Genomic DNA, 6,623 nt, shown 5'->3' with positions numbered 1-6,623 from the left:
TCGCGCATTAGCGAGCATACCGTCTGGTATACATTTTCCATGAAAACACCCACCTTTCGAATGAAATAAAAAACGTCTCCAGCGAGCATTTTATTTCACCGAATAACGCTTAAACCAAGCCGCTGTCGACGTCATTCGATTAGCCGCAGAATAAAAGTTGCTCTTCTTCGGAAAGTACAGCCGGCTTATTTTGTTTCGCGGCGTCTCGGCGTCTCGCTTTCCTCTCGCCGATGACCACCGACCGCCGCCGGATTGGAAACAATTTTTCAGGCATCGCCTCAAAAACAACAAACGCCTCATCAGTTTTGATTAGCTTCTTACAGGACCAAATCCAATTAAAAACTTTTATTTGCAGTCTCGGCGTGCAAAACTGAAACGATGGCAGAATTTGTGCTGCCATGCCGCTGTGCTTAGCTTCATCTGGCCCCGGTCGGATCGCCCGATAGTTGAAGCGGAAGACGGATTACATCGAAGCGGCGAATCAAAGGAAGGGCACGTTCCGATAGTCCTTCCCTTTTTTCTTTCTACTGAATTGAGTCAATGGTGCCTATTTTTGTGACTTTCATTGCAAGTTGAATGAGCAATCATAACTTTCGACATTAGCTGCCCACTGAAAAATTCGCCGTGGTTTGGCCCGTAGCATCGACACCGACCACCCAATCGCCGACTTATGTCGCTTTTAATCCAAGTCACCTTAAAAGCTTGTGGCTCCACGAAAGCTCGGGCGACCGGTTACGAAGCGTTACCGGTAACGGTCGCGCCAACATAACGATCGGAGCACGATCACACACTATGGGGAAAAGGCGGTCATAAATTAACTTTAAAAAGGGAGAATTTTTACTATATTTTCCTAAAATAGATATGTTAGCTCAGTGGTAAATGATATCACTACTTTCTCGGTAGATGGCTCTATTTACACTAAAAATCCAGTATCAGAGTGTATTAAAAGTTTGTGTGATTTTTATAATGATCTCAAACAAGGATGAATCATGATCATCTAATACAATTATTGTGTATTACACATAAAATGTTGGATTTTATCAAAACAAATGCAAAGAAAACAAAAACCTTGAAGTCCGTAGATTCGTCCCAACATGTCCGCCTGTCCCATAGTGGATCGGTCCGCGCCGCGAGGTTGAGCGGGTTCGGACCGCCCAGTCTCAGCTCAGTGCCGCTCGTGACTCGCTCCGAAACGGTTTCGTCATATTGTTTGATCGTCGCGCTCCGCTTTCTGGTGTGCGTTGTTGTTGTGTTCCGAGATTCGCGCCATTCCCGGTGAACTGTGAACGGCGCGGTGAACGGTGGCGCGTAAGTTACGTGCGGTGGTATGCTGCATTACCGCGCAACCTGCCGCGGTGCTGCCGCGGACTGGGTCCAATATTTCTCCAATCCAAGTGAAACTGCAAGCGGATCGGTGTCTTATTACTTCGATCGGCTCCGAGCTTATTGCGCAGTGCTTTCGGTGACTCCTGGGCTCGGTTGAAAGCGCACAGCTGAATCACGTCATCCTCGCGGCATCCTGATGCTGGCCTGGGCGGCGTGTGCGTTGGTTTGCGTAGTTTTTCCGTGTTTGGACAGCAGGTGGCTCGTGAGCACGGTCGGGAGACTGTAGCGTGAAGAATTCTACAAGCTACTAACATCCACTCCTCTACTAACACGTGTTCGATTCCTTTTCTAGCTTCCGTTTTCCAATTTTATTTAAAATAGCTAAGCCTCCTAGTGGTCAAAGGTAGTCGAATCGAGTAGAATCGTAGTAGCAACTGCCCGTTGTGTTGACCAATAAGTGCGATCGAAACCGAGAGCTGGCTGGTCGTGTCTGAGTGATAGAGAGAGCAACGTTGGTGGAGATGGCCGCGAGAAACCTTACGTAATTTTGACACTGCGCCGTTCGCGGGTCGTCGCTGGTAATGTTTTGCGCCGGTCGTTTGCGTGTTGCGTGTCGAGACAGAAGAAGTCGGGGAATGGGCCGAAACCAAAAACACCGACCCGGGATGGAAGGAACCCGCCGCATGTGAAGTGTTTGTCAAGAATTTGGTCGACAACGACGACCGGTGATCACTGTGATCGCGCGTGGATTTTGGATTTTGTGAGGAGATCGTACGTGCGGCATTGGCCAATGTTCACCGCTCGAGTCGTGCTGCTTTGCATCATCTCGACCCTCGGACTGTTCGTTGATTCGTTTTCATAATCGTCTGTCTGTTTTTCGTGTTCCCCCCTTTTTTAGCATATTTCTCGCGGATGGCAGTGTAGTGTGGATGCTGCGTGCAGCTCTGCCGCGCATTGTACGCAAAAAGTGAGTGCGATAAGTGCTGCTGCTGGTGTGCGTGTGCGTAACACGAACACGGCGTGCTGCGCCGTACGTTGTCGTGAAAGGTGTGAAAACGGGTTGTCGGGTGAAACGTAAAATAGTTGCAAACCGCAAAAGTAAAATAAATTGTCTCGCGACGATTCCCGTCCTGCGTGTGTCGTCCCGCGCCTGTGTGTGTTTGTGTGATTGTGTGCACTGGTGACAGGCAAACTGGTTTTTCGGTTCGAGTTGGTGAATATTTTATCACCGCCACAGTGTGGTGTGTTCCCACAGCATCGCCCCCCAAGCGCCGGGACGTCCGAAGGTAGCCACGGCGCTGCCCAAATAAGGTGAAATAACGAGAATCGCACCGCAAAAGGATAAAGACATCGGCGCGCGCTTCGGAGCCCGCGCCGGCAGTCCGGACGCTCAAGGTAGGCAAACGCGGTGGGCCACGGATTTCGATGCAACAATATTTCCAGAGTCAATGGAAAATTATTAAGGACGAATCAATGTCGATGAGACTCAAAAGACGTGACATCATGCCGCCCGGCTCTGAGCTCGGTGCGTGTGAAAACGCGATAGCCACTTTTGGGGAATGGCCAAAAAAGCGTCGTTTTCTTTCCTGTAAAGCGATGACTCACTGATGACCCGCCTGGTGGTTATTATGCAAATGTGTGGAAGCGCAGCGTTTCTTCAAATTATAGCGTGCGCCTATCTCCGCTTTAAATTTGCATGAATGAGAGCCTTTCATCATGGCATGGCGCATTTTGCGCACACAAAACATTTCTTACGCCGCTTGTTTGTTTAACGTTTAAACGAATCACAATTTATGACCCACGGGCACGACATCATCGTAATGTGTGTGTCTCTTCCGATAATCGGCAATTTGAAACCGATCGTAAGGGCATCAACGTTTACTGACGTATTCAATTTAAATTAAATAAATGAGCCCTGCTTCTGGTCGGGTAAGATCACGGGATACATTAAGCACCATGTTTCAACATAGCGTCATTTGGAAGCAATCCAACGGGGCGAAAGTTGACGAGGTCTTTGTGGGTGATGTGGGTGCATTGTTCACAATTAGATACCATTCACTGCTCAAGGGTTTCTTCTTCACCCGCCCCGCACAGTAACCAAATCATGGGAACGGGATTCAAACGATTAGGCCATCCCTCGCGCGGCAGTGAGGCAGTGGTTGCCACAATAAATTGGAGCTTCCATTGCGAAAGATCAACCTGCTGTCGGGTTCCCCAAGCGCAGTAGCATTCGGAGAATTAGCTCGAACCCAAACACACCTAATCGCGGGCCCATTACACAGCGAACGTTTGAAGCCCAATTTTCACCCGAGCCCTACGACTCCTCGGTTCCGTGGTGGCCGCACCGATCCAAACCACACCGACATCTGTCCGGTGGTTAGGGGTTGCGGTTACCGCTACCGATCGGCTGGCCACCGAAACAACCCATTGGAACCATTCTTCGATCTGCGTTTATGAGTTTATTCATCGTAAAGGTCTCCCCCCGGGGCGTAACGATCTCGACGGCGTGGCTTGGTCACAACATTGCCACCGAAATCGAACGTTCGGTCAGGTGAAACATAATTTCCGTCCTGGCCTGGTCGCAACGATCGGCGACAGCGACGAAGGCGAAAGTCAGGGTTCCCGTCTTGTGGCCGCGTTGAAATCTTTTGTACCAGTGCGACCGTGCGCCGGGATTTGGGTTGTTTTCCGAGCAACCGCAATTACCGATGCCACTCAAACGTCGTGAAAAGACGCTTTTTAGCGCTTTTTTGTAATTTCCTGAAGCGAAGAAAAATGAAATTATTTTGTGCGACGCCCGCCTCGCCGCATTTCGGTGTGACGGAGCACGACACGATCACGATCGACCTACTGCACGACCAACGGTCCGATCATGTGCTGCTGGTGCCGATCTACCCTGGAAAGAGAACAAGGCGTCTTGGCTGGCAGCAGGTGATTCAGCCGGTGGATGTGTTAAACCTGGCAAAGGAACCCGTCGCCCAACACTTCGCATCATCTGCGACCCGGGCGAAGAACAAACGGGGCCGACAAACTCGACATCCGGCCGCCTGTTGGGGCTGCGACCACGCGAAACTATCTGGAGCTTCGTTTGCGAAACATACACCGTCCTGGCTCCCACGGACCCACGGGCCGGTAGCGCACCCGCTCGCCGGAAGCCGCTCGCTGGATACCGTGTGCAGTTTTGGAAAATCAATCAAAAATCATCAATCCTTCGGGCTCGAAATTGCCGGTAACGGTAAAGCGCGGGCGGGGCGGGCGCTCGCTCAGAACGTTCTCGCGCCTACGTGGCAGCTGACTGACGACTAACAGATGATTAATGTTTCCTGTTTTTTTTTGGGGTGGTTAATTTACGGAGCCGCGCGTTGGAAGTTCGCCCAGAATCTAGTTTCGCCAAACGTAGGCTTTCGGTGTAGGCATTCGGGGGACCGGGTCTCTGTCTCCGCCCGTGAAGGAGGGATAAATGTCGCGCGCCCGCAGCCAATCCTTAATCGGACACGGTCATCGTTCGCTCTTGACACCACCGCACCTCTTGGACACATTCCATCCGACGTGGTGGACATAAAACCTCCCTCCCGGGTGCACTGAAGCAACGACCGAATAATGGAGGCGACGACGATGATGTCACCGCCCGTTTGCAGTATGTTGAATATTAAGTCCGAGCTCCGATCTCGCCACCTTCGCTGTTCGTTCGTTGCGTTCGAAGTCCTTGATCATGACATCAGCGATCGGCCGATCTCGCATGAACGGTATGAGGCCCGCCGTCGGCCATTTTATTTCGCAACAAAACACCTGCCACTACGCAGGCGCATAAAACGGCAAGGTTTATCTGTAGCGCCACAGAAACTGCTACAAAACAACACTTTGTTCGCAAACAAATAAAGCTTGCCTTCAGCCATTTGGGCACAAAGTTCCAAACGCGTAGAGAAAACAATGAAGCAGCTCATCATTTGCGTAACCTGGTGCCCGACCAAGGTGGCGGCGCTTTTCTGGGTTGATAGGTTGCGTCCTCGAAGCGCCCGGAACCGTGTCGAAGCCCGCCAACTCTTCGAGCCCCTGCTTATGTGTCACGTGTCTCGCACTCGCATCTGTGTCATCATCGCGACTACCAGATGCCAGAGCCTCCGCTCACGTCCCATTCACGGGCGGCACCGAGATGACATTAATATCCATTGACAAACATGGCGCGGCCTTGCAGCGGCCACGCACACACCGACCGGCGAGGATTTGCATAACAAATCAATCGCAACCGCAGCGCCGCAACGCGGCTGCGACCGTCCGTGGGGGAGTTTGTCATATTTTGTTTCAATGTCAACGCCGCTGCCACCGTTGCGGCGTCTTCCATTGAGCCACCTTCCACGAGTCGCGGTTAGGACCTTGAAAGCTATTCATAGTGTCGCCGGCATCTTAACGGCTTGCTTCTGCCTTGACTGTAGCCACCTCCAAATGAGGTGGCTCTTCGACGGCTCCGTACCTTCCGGTGCTTCCGGCGACCTGGCCGGAACCACCGCGGGTGTCAAGAGCAGCTCTGCCGGTGTCACGACATACGACGGCGTAAATCGGGCCACTGCGTCGTTTCTGCGTTCAAAATTAAATGCCGTCACGCGTTAGCCCGCACGCACCAGAGTACGGAAGCACCGGAGCAGAGCGAGCCGGGGACGGATCATTTACTTGCACCGGCAAGTTTATAATTACACATAAACGGTTAAAACCCGGTTGCCCAAAAACCGGGCCGGGCACGTGGGTAGCCGCGCCATTTGCCCTGCGCCAGTTTCATTAACCTTAAACACCGCACTGCACGATGTTGTGCTGTGTTGATGGGAGTTTTTTATCCCGCTCTCCAGGGGCCACCGGCAAAAAACGAGCCTTCCATGATCGAGCGAAATCAACGCCGTTCGCCGTTCGCCGGTCGATGACAAGTAGGAAGCAATCAAAGCAGGAAAAGCGGAGCCCTACGTGCGTGAGGCGCGTAGCGTTACACGCCAGAACCCTCTCACACAGTGTGAGTGTCCGTGTCGAGGGCACACTCAAACGTGACCAGCACCGAGTGATGGTTTTTAATTACCGTCCCCCCAATCGGCCCATTCCGGGGTCCAGGGCTTAGCACTCTATTTACGAACGCACAGCCAAGGGGGCTTTTGCGTGGCGGTCTATTGTTGCGTAACGACGACGGGACGGGGGCGACAAAATGGGTCCCCAACACGGAAAGGGTTTCCGTTTTGTTTTCCACAAGCAATTTGAGCGATTTAGGATGAGGCATTCGAACTGTGCGTTGTGCGGTACACCAATCTTCGCACCTT

General features: G+C 52.0%; 1 protein-coding gene across 1 annotated transcript in view; it reads left to right on the top strand.

Annotated features, from left to right (window-relative positions):
• The first annotated feature begins 1,193 nt into the window (after nucleotides 1-1,193).
• Nucleotides 1,194-6,623, top strand: part of LOC128268593 (uncharacterized) — a 76,053-nt gene continuing 70,623 nt past the window's right edge. The window contains exons 1-2 of the mRNA XM_053005721.1: nucleotides 1,194-1,308; nucleotides 2,225-2,721. The gene's annotated coding sequence lies outside the window, so the exon portion shown is untranslated. The remainder of the gene's footprint in view (nucleotides 1,309-2,224; nucleotides 2,722-6,623) is intronic.

Source organism: Anopheles cruzii, chromosome 2, assembly GCF_943734635.1.
Source record: "Anopheles cruzii chromosome 2, idAnoCruzAS_RS32_06, whole genome shotgun sequence".
Lineage (NCBI taxonomy): Eukaryota > Metazoa > Arthropoda > Insecta > Diptera > Culicidae > Anopheles > Anopheles cruzii.
Note: the sequence above shows the minus strand (reverse complement) of the source record. Positions and strands in the feature narration are given on the sequence as shown.